We start from the raw sequence: 15538 nt of genomic DNA on the forward strand, positions 1-15538 counted from the left end.
TCTTTAGATTAATGAAGATATTCTAAAATTAATCATGAGATATCATGAGATCATGAGTTAATGTGAACCATTGATTTTATACTTTGGATGGGTTATATACAGTGTGAATATATTACAACAAAGTTACAAAAAACAGGTAGGCCTCGGTGGCTCAGCAGGCAGAGTTCTTGCCTGCCATGCCTGAGATCCAGGCTTGATTCCTGGTGCATGCCGATGCAAAAAAAAAATTACAAAAAAGTTAATATTACTATTAAGAGGCTGTAATCAAACCACATTTTCAAATTAGATTATTAGCCAAGGGGTTAATGGGACAACATTATATGGCCTAAGTTCAGAAGTTAAACATCAGAAAACACATACTCATACATTCTGTGTTTATGATTGTTTTAATGAGGACTTTTCAAAGATATTCCATCTTAAAGTTCAGAAAAAAATACATCAGAATATACATGAATGAATAGAGTTAGGGTGGTAAAACAGATAATTAGAATGCAAATGTTGCTTCCTATCCAATGTCACATATTGAGGACAAATATTATTATCACATTAAGTAATAACTTTTTTAAACTACTAAAATGATGTCAGTTTTAATAAAATCATTAGATATGTACAACACAGCATGACAAGTCTGCACAGTCCATTCTTGAAGTAAGGCATAATGGTGTTTGAATCTATTAGTGTAAGCAAGAATTGCCCATAGAAAGTCATTTGTGAACAAGGACATTTATACTTTGTCATTTATAATATTTTCCAATGTAACAAAATAACTATTGCAGTTTCACCATCTCAAGTTAGCCTTGATGATTGATTTGTTGGCCACCTCTTTCACATCCTTGCTTCTTACACTGTAGGTCATGGGATTCAGCATGGGAATCACCATGGTATAAAACCCAGCCACCATTTCCCCCTACCTCACAGACTCCTCCATGGGCTGCCTGAGATACATGAATATGAGGGTACCATAAAACATGGTAACAGCTGTCAAGTGGGACCCACAGGTGGAGAAGGCTTTCTTCCTCCCATCAGCAGAGCACATGTGCAGCACAGCTACTACAATGAGGGTGTAGGAGATGAGGACAACAGAGAGGGAATATGTGAGGTTAATGCCAGCCATGACCATCATTGTGTATTCTTTGATGTGGACTCCACCACAGGCAATCTTGATGAGAGGGGGATCTGCACAATAGAAGTGGTTGATTTCAAAATTCCCATGGAAGTACAAGCCATAGGTCCACAGTGTGCACATTAGACTAACAGAGAATACCTAGACATAAGGCACAGAGATGAGTTGAACACAGGCTGTCCTAGACATTTTGTTGCCATAAAGCAAAGGACAGCAGATGGCCATGTAGTGATCAAAGGCCATCACTGTGAAGTTGTAGACTTCCACATGGATGAGGGCAATGGAGAAGTAACATTGCACAAAGCACCCCACATAAGACATGGTTTTTTTTTTTTTTTAATATATTTTTTTTATTAATTAAAAAAAGAATTAACAAAACAATTAGAAATCATTCCAATCTACATGTACAATCAGTAATTCTTAATAACATCACATAGTTGCATATTCATCATTTCTTAGTACATTTGCATCGATTTAGAAAAAGAAATAAAAAGACAACAGAATAAGAATTAAAACAATAATAGAAAGAAAAAAAACAAAAAAAACAAAAACAAAATACCTATACCTCACATGCAGCTTCATTCAGTGTTTTAACATAATTGCATTACAATTGGGTAGTATTGTGCTGTCCATTTCTGAGTTTTTATATCCAGTCCCGTTGTACAGTCTGTATCCCTTCATCTCCAATTATCCCTTCTCTTTTTTTTTTTAATTAACGGAAAAAAAGAAATTAACCCAACATTTAGAGATCATACCATTCTACACATGCAATCATTAATTCTTAACATCATCACATAGATGCATGATCATCATTTCTTAGTACATTTGCATTGGTTTAGAAGAACTAGCAACATAACCGAAAAAGATATAGAATGTTAATATAGAGAAAAAAATAAAAGTAATAATAGTAAAATCAAAACAAAACAACACAAAACAAAACAAAAACCTATAGCTCAGATGCAGCTTCATTCAGTGTTTTAACATGATTACTTTACAATTAGGTATTATTGTGCTGTCCATTTTTGAGTTTTTGTATCTAGTCCTGTTGCACAGTCTGTATCCCTTCAGCTTCAATTACCCATTGTCTTACCCTGTTTCTAACTCCTGCTGAACTCTGTTACCAATGACATATTTCAAGTATATTCTCGAATGCCCGTTCACATCAGTGGGACCATACAGTATTGTCCTTTAGTTTTTGGCTGGATTCACTCAGCATAATATTCTCTAGGTCCATCCATGTTATTACATGGTTCATAAGTTTATCTTGTCTTAAAGCTGCATAATATTCCATCGCATGTATATACCACAGTTCGTTTAGCCACTCTTCTGTTGATGGAGATTTTGGCTGTTTCCATCTCTTTGCAATTGTAAATAATGCTGCTATAAACATTGGTGTGCAAATGTCCGTTTGTGTCTTTGCCCTTAAGTCCTTTGAGTAGATACCTAGCAATGGTATTGCTGGGTCGTATGGCAATTCTATATTCAGCTTTTTGAGGAACCGCCAAACTGCCTTCCACAGTGGTTGCACCCTTTGACATTCCCACCAACAGTGGATAAGTGTGCCTCTTTCTCCGCATCCTCTCCAGCACTTGTCATCTTCTGTTTTGTTGATAATGGCCATTCTGGTGGGTGTGAGATGATATCTCATTGTGGTTTTGATTTGCATTTCTCTAATGGCCAGGGACATTGAGCATCTCTTCATGTGCCTCTTGGCCATCCGTATTTCCTCTTCTGAGAGGTGTCTGTTCAAGTCTTTTTCCATTTTGTAATTGGGTTGGCTGTCTTTTTGTTGTTGAGATGAACAATCTCTTTATAAATTCTGGATACTAGACCTTTATCTGATATATCATTTCCAAATATTGTCTCCCATTGTGAAGGCTGTCTTTCTACTTTCTTGATGAAGTTCTTTGATGCTCAAAAGTGTTTAATTTTGAGGAGTTCCCATTTATTTATTTCCTTCTTCAGTGCTCTTGCTTTAGGTTTAAGGTCCATAAAACTGCCTCCAGTTGTAAGATCCATAAGATATCTCCCAACATTTTCCTCTAACTGTTTTATGGTCTTAGACCTAATGTTTAGATCTTTGATCCATTTTGAGTTAACTTTTGTATAGGGTGTGAGAGATGGGTCTTCTTTCATTCTTTTGCATATGGATATCCAGTTCTCTAGGCACCATTTATTGAAGAGACTGCTCTGTCCCAGGTGAGTTGGCTTGACTGCCTTATCAAAGATCAAATATCCATAGATGAGAGGGTCTATATCTGAGCACTTTATTCGATTCCATTGGTCGATATATCTATCTTTATGCCAATACCATGCTGTTTTGACCACTGTGGCTTCATAATATGCCTTAAAGACAGGCAGCGCGAGACCTCCAGCTTCGTTTTTTTTCCTCAAGATGTTTTTAGCAATTCGGGGCACCCTGCCCTTCCAGATAAATTTGCTTATTGGTTTTTCTATTTCTGAAAAATAAGTTGTTGGGATTTTGATTGGTATTGCATTGAATCTGTAAATCAACTTAGGTAGGATTGACATCTTAACTATATTTAGTCTTCCAATCCATGAACACGGTATGCCCTTCCATCTATTTAGGTCTTCTGTGATTTCTTTTAGCAGTTTTTTGTAGTTTTCTTTATATAGGTTTTTTGTCTCTTTAGTTAAATTTATTCCTAGGTATTTTATTCTTTTAGTTGCAATTGTAAATGGGATTCGTTTCTTGATTTCCCCCTCAGCTTGTTCATTACTAGTGTATAGAAATGCTACAGATTTTTGAATGTTGATCTTGTAACCTGCTACTTTGCTGTACTCATTTATTAGCTCTAGTAGTTTTGTTGTGGATTTTTCCGGGTTTTCGACGTATAGTATCATATCGTCTGCAAACAGTGATAGTTTTACTTCTTCCTTTCCAATTTTGATGCCTTGTATTTTTTTTCTTGTCTAATTGCTCTGGCTAGAACCTCCAACACAATGTTGAATAATAGTGGTGATAGTGGACATCCTTGTCTTGTTCCTGATCTTAGGGGAAAGTTTTCAATTTTTCCCCTTGAGGATGATATTAGCTGTGGGTTTTTCATATATTCCCTCTATCATTTTAAGGAAGTTCCCTTGTATTCCTATCTTTTGAAGTGTTTTCAACAGGAAAGGATGTTGAATCTTGTCAAATGCCTTCTCTGCATCAATTGAGATGATCATGTGATTTTTCTGCTTTGATTTGTTGATATGGTGTATTACATTAATTGATTTTCTTATGTTGAACATCCTTGCATACCTGGGATGAATCCTACTTGGTCATGATGCATAATTCTTTTAATGTGTTGCTGGATTCGATTTGCTAGAATTTGTTGAGGATTTTGCATCTATATTCATTAGAGAGATTGGTCTGTAGTTTTCTTTTTTTGTAATATCTTTGCCTGGTTTTGGTATGAGGGTGATGTTGGCTTCATAGAATGAATTAGGTAGTTTTCCTCCACTTCGATTTTTTTGAAGAGTTTGAGGAGAGTTGGTACTAATTCTTTCTGGAACGTTTGGTAGAATTCACATGTGAAGCCATCTGGTCCTGGACTTTTCTTTTTAGGGAGCTTTTGAATGACTAATTCAATTTCTTTACTTGTGATTGGTTTGTTGAGGTCATCTATGTCTTCTTGAGTCAAAGTTGGTTGTTCATGTCTTTCCAGGAACCTGTCCATTTCCTCTAAATTGTTGTATTTATTAGCGTAAAGTTGTTCATAGTATCCTGTTATTACCTCCTTTATTTCTGTGAGGTCAGTAGTTATGTCTCCTCTTCCATTTCTGATCTTATTTATTTGCATCCTCTCTCTTCTTCTTTTTGTCAATCTTGCTAAGGGCCCATCAATCTTATTGATTTTCTCATAGAACCAGCTTCTGGCCTTATTGATTTTCTCTATTGTTTTCATGTTTTCAATTTCATTTATTTCTGCTCTAATCTTTGTTATTTCTTTCCTTTTGCTTGCTTTGGGGTTAGCTTGCTGTTCTTTCTCCAGTTCTTCCAAATAGATAGTTAATTCCTGAATTTTTGCCTTTTCTTCTTTTCTGATATAGGAATTTAGAGCAATAAATTTCCCTCTTAGCACTGCCTTTGCTGCGTCCCATAAGTTTTGATATGTTGTGTTTTCATTTTCATTCGCCTCGAGGTATTTGCTAATTTCCCTTGCAATTTCTTCTTTGACCCAGTCGTTGTTTAGGAGTGTGTTGTTGAGCCTCCACGTATTTGTGAATTTTCTGGCACTCTGCCTATTATTGATTTCCAACATCATTCCTTTATGGTCCGAGAAAGTGTTGTGTAAGATTTCAATCTTTTTAAATTTGTTAAGACTTGCTTTGTGACCCAGCATATGGTCTATCTTTGAGAATGATCCATGAGCACTTGAGAAAAAGGTGTATCCTGCTGTTGTGGGATGTAATGTCCTATAAATGTCTATCAAGTCTAGTTCATTTATAGTAATATTCAGATTCTCTATTTCTTTGTTGATCCTCTGTCTAGATGTTCTGTCCCTTGATGAGAGTGGTGAGTTGAAGTCTCCAATTATTATGGTATATGAGTCTATTTCCCTTTTCAGTGTTTGCAGTATATTCCTCACGTATTTTGGGGCATTCTGATTCGGTGCGTAAATATTTATGATTGTTATGTCTTCTTGTTTAATTGTTCCTTTTATTAGTATATAGTGTCCTTCTTTGTCTCTTTTAACTGTTTTACATTTGAAGTCTAATTTGTTGGATATTAGTATAGCCACTCCTGCTCTTTTCTGGTTGTTATTTGCATGAAATATCTTTTCCCAACCTTTCACTTTCAACCTATGTTTATCTTTGGGTCTAAGATGTGTTTCCTGTAGACAGCATATAGAAGGATCCTGTTTTTTAATCCATTCTGCCAATCTATGTCTTTTGATTGGGGAATTCAGTCCATTGACATTTAGTGTTATTACTGTTTGGATAATATTTTCCTCTAACATTTTGCCTTTTGTATTATATATCATATCTGATTTTCCTTCTTTCTACACTCTTTTCCATATCTCTCTCTTCTGTCTTTTTGTATCTGACTCTAGTGCTCCCTTTAGTATTTCTTGCAGAGCTGGTCTCTTGGTCACAAATTCTTTCAGTGACTTTTTGTCTGAGAATGTTTTAATTTCTCCCTCATTTTTGAAGGATAATTTTGCTGGATATAGGAGTCTTGGTTGGCAGTTTTTCTCTTTTAGTATTTTAAATATATCATCCCACTGTCTTCTAGCTTCCATGGTTTCTGCTGAGAAATCTACACAAAGTCTTATTGGGTTTCCCTTGTATGTAATGGATTGTTTTTCTCTTGCTGCTTTCAAGATCTTCTCTTTCTCTTTGACCTCTGACATTCTAACTAGTAAGTGTCTTGGAGAACGCCTATTTGGGTCTAATCTCTTTGGGGTGCGCTGCACTTCTTGGATCTGTAATTTTAGGTCTTTCATAAGAGTTGGGAAATTTTCAGTGATAATTTCTTCCATTAGTTTTTCTCCTCCTTTTCCCTTCTCTTCTCCTTCTGGGACACCCACAACACATATATTTGTGCGGTTCAAATTGTCCTTGAGTTCCCTGATACCCTGTTCAAAGTTTTCCATTCTTTTCCCTATAGTTTCTGTTTCTTTTTGGAATTCAGATGTTCCATCCTCCAAATCACTAATTCTATCTTCTGTCTCTTTAAATCTATCATTGTAGCTATCCATTATTTTTTCTATGTTTGCTACTTTATCCTTCACTTCCATAAGTTCTGCGATTTGTGTTTTCAGTTTTTCTATTTCTTCTTTATGTTCAGCCCATGTCCTCTTCATGTCCTCCCTCAATTTATCGATTTCATTTTTGAAGAGGTTTTCCATTTCTGTTCGTATATTCAACATTAGTTGTCTCAGCTCTTGTGTCTCATTTGAGCTATTGGTTTGTTCCTTTGACTGAGCCATATTCTCAGTCTTTTGAGCGTGGACAGTTATCTTCTGCTGCTGGTGTCTGGGCATTTATTCAGATTTCTCTTGGTGTTGGACCCAGCAAGGTTGTAATATTTTTCTGTGAAATCTCTGGGTTCTGTTTTTCTTATCCTGCCCAGTAGGTGACGCTCGTGGCACCTGTTTGTCTGCGGGTCCCACCAGTAAAAGGTGCTGTGGGACCTTAAACTTTGGAAAACTCTCGCCGTCCTGGGGGTTCGCTAGCTGAAGTGGCTTGAGCTGGCCCGGGGTCCGAAACCAGGGAGGGTTGCTGGTCGCTGCAGCCAGGGAAAGAGCCCGTCCGAATTTCCTAGTCGGCCCTGGGCAACAAGCGTGGCAGGAGGGCGCCAGTGGCAGCGGCCCGCCCGAGAGAGTGCACGTTCCCCGGGAGTCACGGGGTCACCGTTCTCCGCAGCCTGGGGGTTTCCGATCCAATTCTCTCAGTTGATCCGGGGGCTGCGCGTGGTGTGGGCGCCAGCCGTCTTTGTTTCAGGGGACCGCCTCTCCAATTCTCCCAGCTTGCCCGGGAAGGGGGAAGGGAGTAACTCCAGCCGCTTGCCACCCCGCCCGGTAAGGCCCGCGCGCCTCGGCGATCTCACCCGAGCTGCTTCTCTCAGCCAGCCAGCCGTTCCAGGATGGGGTACGCTGTCTTTTTTATCTCTGTTGTGGCTTTGGGCGCTTTCTGTATCGTTTCTACTCCCCTAGTAGGTGTCCTGGAGAAGAAACTAAGATCCGCGCGTCTTACTAAGCCGCCATCTTCCTGTACATCTAAGACATGGTTTTTACCTCTGATAATAAGTTTCCCAGCATTTTGGGGGTGACATTGGATGAGAACCAGATATCTACAAATGACAAATGACTCAAGAAAAAGTACATTGGGATGGAGGAGGCGCCCATAGTTCGTGGTGTACTTGGCCCATGTGTATGGGAGTAAATTACTTCTTGTTCATGCCTGAAACTGAGGCAATTTATTCAAATTTTATGAACAGAAACAATGAAAAGAATTGTTGTTCTTTAGGAGGTGGGGCTAAGATGGTGGCTTAGTAAGGTACGTGCATCTTAGTTCCTCCTCCAAAGCAACTACTAGGTGAACTGAAACAGTGCAGAACAGCTCCCGGGGCTATAGCAGGGGATGGACACACAGCATACCCCAGTCTGGACTGGCTAGTCAGGCTGCAAGACTCGGCTGTGGTGAGATCCCTGAGCGGAGTGTGATTTCCCAAGCAGCGGCAGCTGCGGCGGCTGGAGATACTCCCTCCCTCCTTCCCTGGCCGGCTGAGAGTCTCAGAGAGGCAAGTTTCCCAAGCCAAGGCGGCCAGCGCCCCTCTTTTGAGGGTGGCTTCGAGTCTCGGCTTCGAGTCCGCGGCTATGAGTCTCGGATCAGAGGGCTATCCAAGCCGCAGTGGCCCTACTCCGCGGGCGGCTTCCTGGTACGGTGGGGAATTCCCCAGGCTGCGGCGGCCGGTGACTGACACCCCTCCCCCATGGGTGACTTCCTGGTCCGGTGGCGAATTCCCTGGGCCCGCTGCGGCCGGCGACCAGCCACAGGGTCCCCTCAAGCCGCGGTGGACAATGACCCCACCACACGCGACCCCCTGAACCAACGGAGAGAATTGGATTGGAAATCCCCAGGACACGGAGATCGGTGACCGGGGAGATCCATTCCAAACACGTGAGACAAACGCGTGCCATGAGCGCCACCTACTGGGCAGGATAAGAAAAACAGAACCCAGAGATTTCACAGAAAAATCTTACAACCTTGTTGGGTCTGACACTCAGGGAAATCTGACTAAATGCCCAGATGCCAGCAGCAGAAGATAGTGGTCCACGCTCAGAAGATTGAGAATATGGCCAGTGAAAGGAACAAACCAATAGTTCAAATGAGATACAAGAGCTGAGACAACTAATGCTGAATATACGAACAGAAATGGAAAACCTCTTCAAAAATGAAATCGATAAATTGAGGGAGGACATGAAGAGGACATGGGCTGAACATAAAGAAGAAATAGAAAAACTGAAAAAACAAATCACAGAGCTTATGGAAGTGAAGGATAAAGTAGAAAAGATGGAAAGAACAATGGATACCTACAATGATAGATTTAAAGAGACAGAAGATAGAATTAGTGATTTGGATGGAACATCTGAATTCCAAAAAGAAACAGAAACTATTGGGAAAAGAATGGAAAAATTTGAACAGGGTATCAGGGAACTCAAGGACAATATGAAGTACACAAATATACGTGTTGTGGGTGTCCCAGAAGGAGAAGAGAAGGGAAAAGGAGGAGAAAAACTAATGGAAGAAATTATCACTGAAATTTCCCAAATCTTATGGAAGACCTAAAATTACAGTTCCAAGAAGTGCAGTGCACCCCAAAGAGATTAGACCCAAATAGGCGTTCTCCAAGACACTTACTAGTTAGAATGTCAGAGGTCAAAGAGAAAGAGAGGATCTTGAAAGCAGCAAGAGAAAAGCAATCCATCATGTACAAGGGAAACCCAATAAGACTATGTGTAGATTTCTCAGCAGAAACCATGGAGGCAAGAAGACAGTGGGATGATATATTTAAATTACTAAAAGAGAAAAACTGCCAACCAAGACTCCTATATCCAGCAAAATTATCCTTCAAAAATGAGGGAGAAATTAAAACATTCTCAGACAAAAAGTCACTGAGAGAATTTGTGACCAAGAGACCAGCTCTGCAATAAATACAATAAAGGGAGCACTGGAGTCAGATACAAAAAGACAGAAGAGAGAGCAATGGAGAAGACTGTAGAAAGAAGGAAAATCAGATATGATATATATAATACAAAAGGCAAAATGGTAGAAGAAAATATTATCCAAACAGTAATAACACTAAATGTTAATGGACTGAATTCCCCAATCAAAAGACATAGATTGGCAGAATGGATTAAAAAACAGGATCCTTCTATATGCTGCCTACAGGAAACACATCTTAGACCCAAAGATAAACATAGGTTGAAAGTGAAAGGTTGGGAAAAGATATTTCATGCAAATAACAACCAGAAAAGAGCAGGAGTGGCTATACTAATATCCAACAAATTAGACTTCAAATGAAAAACTGTTAAAAGAGACAAAGAAGAACAATATATACTAATAAAAAGAACAATTAAACAAGAAGACATAACAATCATAAATATTTATGCGCCAAACCAGAATGCCCCAAAATACGTGAGGAATACACTGCAAACACTGAAAAGGGAAATAGACTCATATACCATAATAGTTGGAGACTTCAATTCCCCACTCTCATCAATGGACAGAACATCTAGACAGAGGATCAATAAAGAAATAGAGAATCTGAATATTACTATAAATGAGCTAGACTTAACAGACATTTATAGGACATTACCTTCCACAACAGCAGGATACACATTTTTCTCAAGTGCTCATGGATGATTCTCAAAGATAGACCATATGCTGGGTCACAAAGCAATCTTAACAAATTTAAAAAGATTGAAATCATACACAACACTTTCTCGGATCATAAAGGAATGAAGTTGGAAATCAATACTAGGCGTAGTGCCAGAAAATTCACAAATACGTGGAGGCTCAACAGCACACTCCTAAACAACGAGTGGGTCAAAGAAGAAATTGCTAGAGAAATTAGCAAATACCTCGAGGCAAATGAAAATGAAAACACAACATATCAAAACTTATGGGACACAGAAAGGCAGTGCTAAGAGGGAAATTTATTGCCTTAAATGCCTATATCAGAAAAGAAGAAAAGGCAAAAATTCAGGAATTAACTGTCCACTTGGAAGAACTGGAGACAGAACAGCAAACTAATCCCAAAGCAAGCAAAAGGAAAGAAATAGGAAAGATCGGAGCAGAAATAAATGAAATTGAAAACAATAGAGAAAATCAATAAGGCCAGAAGTTGGTTCTATGAGAAAATCAATAAGATTGATGGGCCCTTAGCAAGATTGAAAAAAGAAGATGAGAGAGGATGCAAATAAATAAGATCAGAAATGGAAGAGGAGACATAACTACTGACCTCACAGAAATAAAGGAGGTAACAACAGGATACTATGAACAACTTTACGCTAATAAATACAACAATTTAGAGGAAATGGACAGGTTCCTGGAAAGACATGAACAACCAACTTTGACTCAAGAAGACATAGATGATCTCAGCAAACAAATCACAAGTAAAGAAATTGAATCAGTCATTTAAAAGCTTTCTAAAAAGAAAAGTCCAGGACAGACGGCTTCACATTTGAATTCTATCAAACATTCCAGAAAGAATTAGTACCAACTCTCCTCAAACTCTTCAAAAAAATCGAAGTGGACGGAAAACTACCTAATTCATTCTATGAAGCCAACATCACCCTCATACCAAAACCAGGCAAAGATATTACAAAAAAAAGAAAACTACAGAGCAATCTCTCTAATGAATATAGATGCAAAAATCTTCAACATAATTCTAGCAAATCGAATCCAGCAACACATTAAAAGAATTATGCATCATGACCAAGTAGGATTCATCCCAGGTATGCAAGGATGCTTCAACATAAGAAAATCAATTAATGTAATACACCATATCAACAAATCAAAGCAGAAAAATCACATGATCATCTCAATTGATGAAGAGAAGGCATTTGACAAGATTCAACATCCTTTCCTGTTGAAAACACTTCAAAAGATAGGAATACAAGGGAACTTCCTTAAAATGATAGAGGGAATATATGAAAAACCCACAGCTAATATCACCCTCAATGGGGAAAAATTGAAAACTTTCCCCCTAAGATCAGGAACAAGACAAGGATGTCCAGTATCACCACTATTATTCAACATTGTGTTGGAGGTTCTAGCCAGAGCAATTAGACAAGAAAAAGAAATACAAGGCATCAAAATTGGAAAGGAAGAAGTAAAACTATCACTGTTTGCAGATGATATGATACTATACGTTGAAAACCCGGAAAAATCCACAACAAAACTACTAGAGCTAACAAATGAGCACAGCAAAGTAGCAGGTTACAAGATCAACATTCAAAAATCTGTAGCATTTCTATACACTAGCAATGAACAAGCGGAGGGGGAAATCAAGAAACGAATCCCATTTACAATTGCAACTAAAAGAATAAAATACCTAGTAATAAATTTAACTAAAGAGACAAAAAGCCTATATAAAGAAAGCTACAAAAAACTGCTAAAAGAAATCACAGAAGACCTAAATAGATGGAAGGGCATACCGTGTTCATGGATTGGAAGACTAAATATAGTTAAGATGTCAATCCTACCTAAATTGATTTACAGATTCAATGCAATACCAATCAAAATCCCAACAACTTATTTTTCAGAAATAGAAAAACGAATAAGCAAATTTATCTGGAAGGGCAGGGTGCCCCGAATTGCTAAAAACATCTTGAGGAAAAAAACGAAGCTGGAAGTCTCGCGCTGCCTGACTTTAAGGCATATTATGAAGCCACAGTGGTCAAAACAGCATGGTATTGGCATAAAGATAGATATATCGACCAATGGAATCGAATAAAGTGCTCAGATATAGACCCTCTCATCTATGGATATTTGATCTTTGATAAGGCAGTCAAGCCAACTCACCTGGGACAGAACAATCTCTTGAATAAATGGTGCCTAGAGAACTGGATATCCATATGCAAAAGAATGAAAGAAGACCCATCTCTCACACCCTACACAAAAGTTAACTCAAAATGGATCAAAGATCTAAACATTAGGTCTAAGACCATAAAACAGTTAGAGGAAAATGTAGGGAGATATCTTATGAATCTTACAATTGGAGGCAGTTTTATGGACCTTAAACCTAAAGCAAGAGCACTGAAGAAGGAAATAAATAAATGGGAGCTCCTCAAAATTAAACACTTTTGAGCATCAAAGAACTTCATCAATAAAGTAGAAAGACAGCCTACACAATGGGAATCAATATTTGGAAACGACATATCAGATAAAGGTCTAGTATCCAGAATATATAATGAGATTGTTTAACTCAACAACAAAAAGACAGCCAACCCAATTACAAAATGAGAAAAAGACTTGAATAGACACCTCTCAGAGGAGGAAATACAAACGGCCAAAAGGCACATGAAGAGATGCTCAATGTCCCTGGCCATTAGAGAAATGCAAATCAAAACCACAATGAGATACCATCTCACACCCACCAGAATGGCCATTATCAACAAAACAGAAAATGACAAGTGCTGGAGAGGATGCGGTGAAAGAGGCACCCTTATCCACTGTTGGTGGGAATGTCAAATGGTGTAACCACTGTGGAAGGCAGTTTGGCAGTTCCTTAAAAAACTGAATATAGAATTGCCATACGACCAAGCAATACCATTGCTGGGAATCTACTCAAAGGAATTAAGGGCAAATCTCAAACGGACATTTGCACACCAATGTTTATAGCAGTGTTATTTACAACTGCAAAGAGATGGAAACAGCCAAAATGTCCATCAACAGACGAGTGGCTACACAAACTGTGGTATATACATACAATGGAATATTATGCATCCTTAAGGCAGGATAACTTATGAAGCATGTAATAACATAGATGGACCTAGAGAACATTATGCTGAGTGAGTCTAGCCAAAAACTAAAAGACAAATACTGTATGGTCCCAATGATGTGACTCGACACTTGAGAATAAAGTTGGAATATGTCATTGGTAACAGAGTTCAGCAGGAGTTAGAAACAGGGTAAGATAATGTTTAATTGGAGCTGATGGGATACAGACTGTGCAACAGGACTAGATACAAAAACTCAAAAATGAACAGCACAATAATACCTAATTGTAAAGTAATCATGTTAAATCCCTGAATGAAGCTGCATCCGAGCTATAGGTTTTTGTTTTGTTTTGTTTTGTTCTTACTATTATTACTTTTATTTTTTTCTCTATATTAACATTCTATATCTTTTTTGGTTGTATTGCTAGTTCTTCTAAACCGATCCAAATGTACTAAGAAACGATGATCATGCATCTATTTGATGATGTTAAGAATTACTGATTGCATATGTAGAATGGTATGATTTCTAAAAAAAAAAAATGGACAGCACAATACTACCCAATTGTAATGTAATTATGTTAAAACACTGAATGAAGCTGCATCTGAGCTATAGTATTTTTTAAATTTTTTTCTTATATATATATTTTTTATTTTTATTTTTTCTCTATATTATCATTTTATTTCTTTTTCTGTTGTCTTACTATTTCTTTTTCTAAATCGATGCGTATGTACTAAGAAATGATGATCATACATTTATGTGATGATATTAAGAATTACTGATTGCATATGTAGAATGGAATGATTTCTAAATGTTGTGTTAGTTAATTTTTTTAATTAATAAAAAAATGTAAAAAAAAAAAGTACATTGGGCTGTGAAGCTGGGGACTGATGCAGATCAAAATGATCATACCAATGTTCCCTAACAGAGCAACAATGTAAACTAGTAGGAACACCACAAAAAAGAGAACCTGTAGCTCCTGGCAACTAGTCAACCCCAGCAGAATAAAGTCTGTCACATCTGTGAAATTTGGCATTTCCTTATCAGAGGCCCAGCCTGTTTTGCCTATAGAGAAAGTCAAAGCATGAAGAGGATTTTTTTGTTGTTGAAACATTTAAGTCACATTCATCCTTACTCTAAATCAAATCATTTAGGAAATGATGTAGGGTTTGCACATTGCTCAAGAGAAAGATAATATAGGCATAATTGTTTTTTTCCCTATGCATTATAAAGTTACAATTTGTCTTTTTCCAGTGTTTCATATTCAAAATTTGTAGATAACATTCATTGCAAATAAATATAGTATTAGAATTTGGCAATTATATCTTTCTAGATTATTACAGTAGATATACTTAAAATCAGAGAGCACAAGCATGACCAAATTCCGATTGAGAGTTGTAAAACAAGACTCAAACTATTGCAGTATATTATTGGATGGAAAAGAAATTAGAGACACAGAGATGATTGAATATAAACCCAGATCAGGTAGCCAGTTGTTTAGTCAGAAGTCAATCGAATATCTTTTCCATGTTTATAGCTGCCTTTAATTATTGACTAAAATTGAAAATTATATATTACCCATTTTTACATGCATTAGAGAGTAAGCTTTCACTGTTTAACTTTTGTACAGTGAATGGCCCTATATGTTGGTCTTATAGTTTAGTTCTTGATATGTTTGTCCTACATTATACCAAAATACTTTGTCATATGATTTCCAAATATGAGGTTCAGCCTCATATTTTACTTTATTTTTGCTTTGAATTCTTCTGATTTGATTGCTACCATGGCAAGGGAGAGGTAAGATGGAAGTAACAGCATGACTCTCTTTTTATAATCTCAGAAAAGCAAATTTCAACTGTATCAGTCACTTAGTGTCACTATCAAAATATAACAATAGATACATATTGAGGAAAAATATCACTGATGGGCTTTATTAACTGCAGTGGCTCATTTCAGATT

At 37.6% G+C, this 15538-nt stretch overlaps 1 pseudogene; it reads right to left on the bottom strand.

The window, feature by feature from the left end:
• Positions 1 to 778: 778 nt before the first annotated feature.
• On the bottom strand, positions 779 to 14615 carry LOC143673008 (olfactory receptor 5M9-like; annotated as a pseudogene).
• Between the last annotated feature and the right edge of the window lie 923 nt (positions 14616 to 15538).

The sequence above is a fragment of the Tamandua tetradactyla genome (assembly GCF_023851605.1).
Source record: "Tamandua tetradactyla isolate mTamTet1 chromosome 22 unlocalized genomic scaffold, mTamTet1.pri SUPER_22_unloc_3, whole genome shotgun sequence".
NCBI lineage: Eukaryota > Metazoa > Chordata > Mammalia > Pilosa > Myrmecophagidae > Tamandua > Tamandua tetradactyla.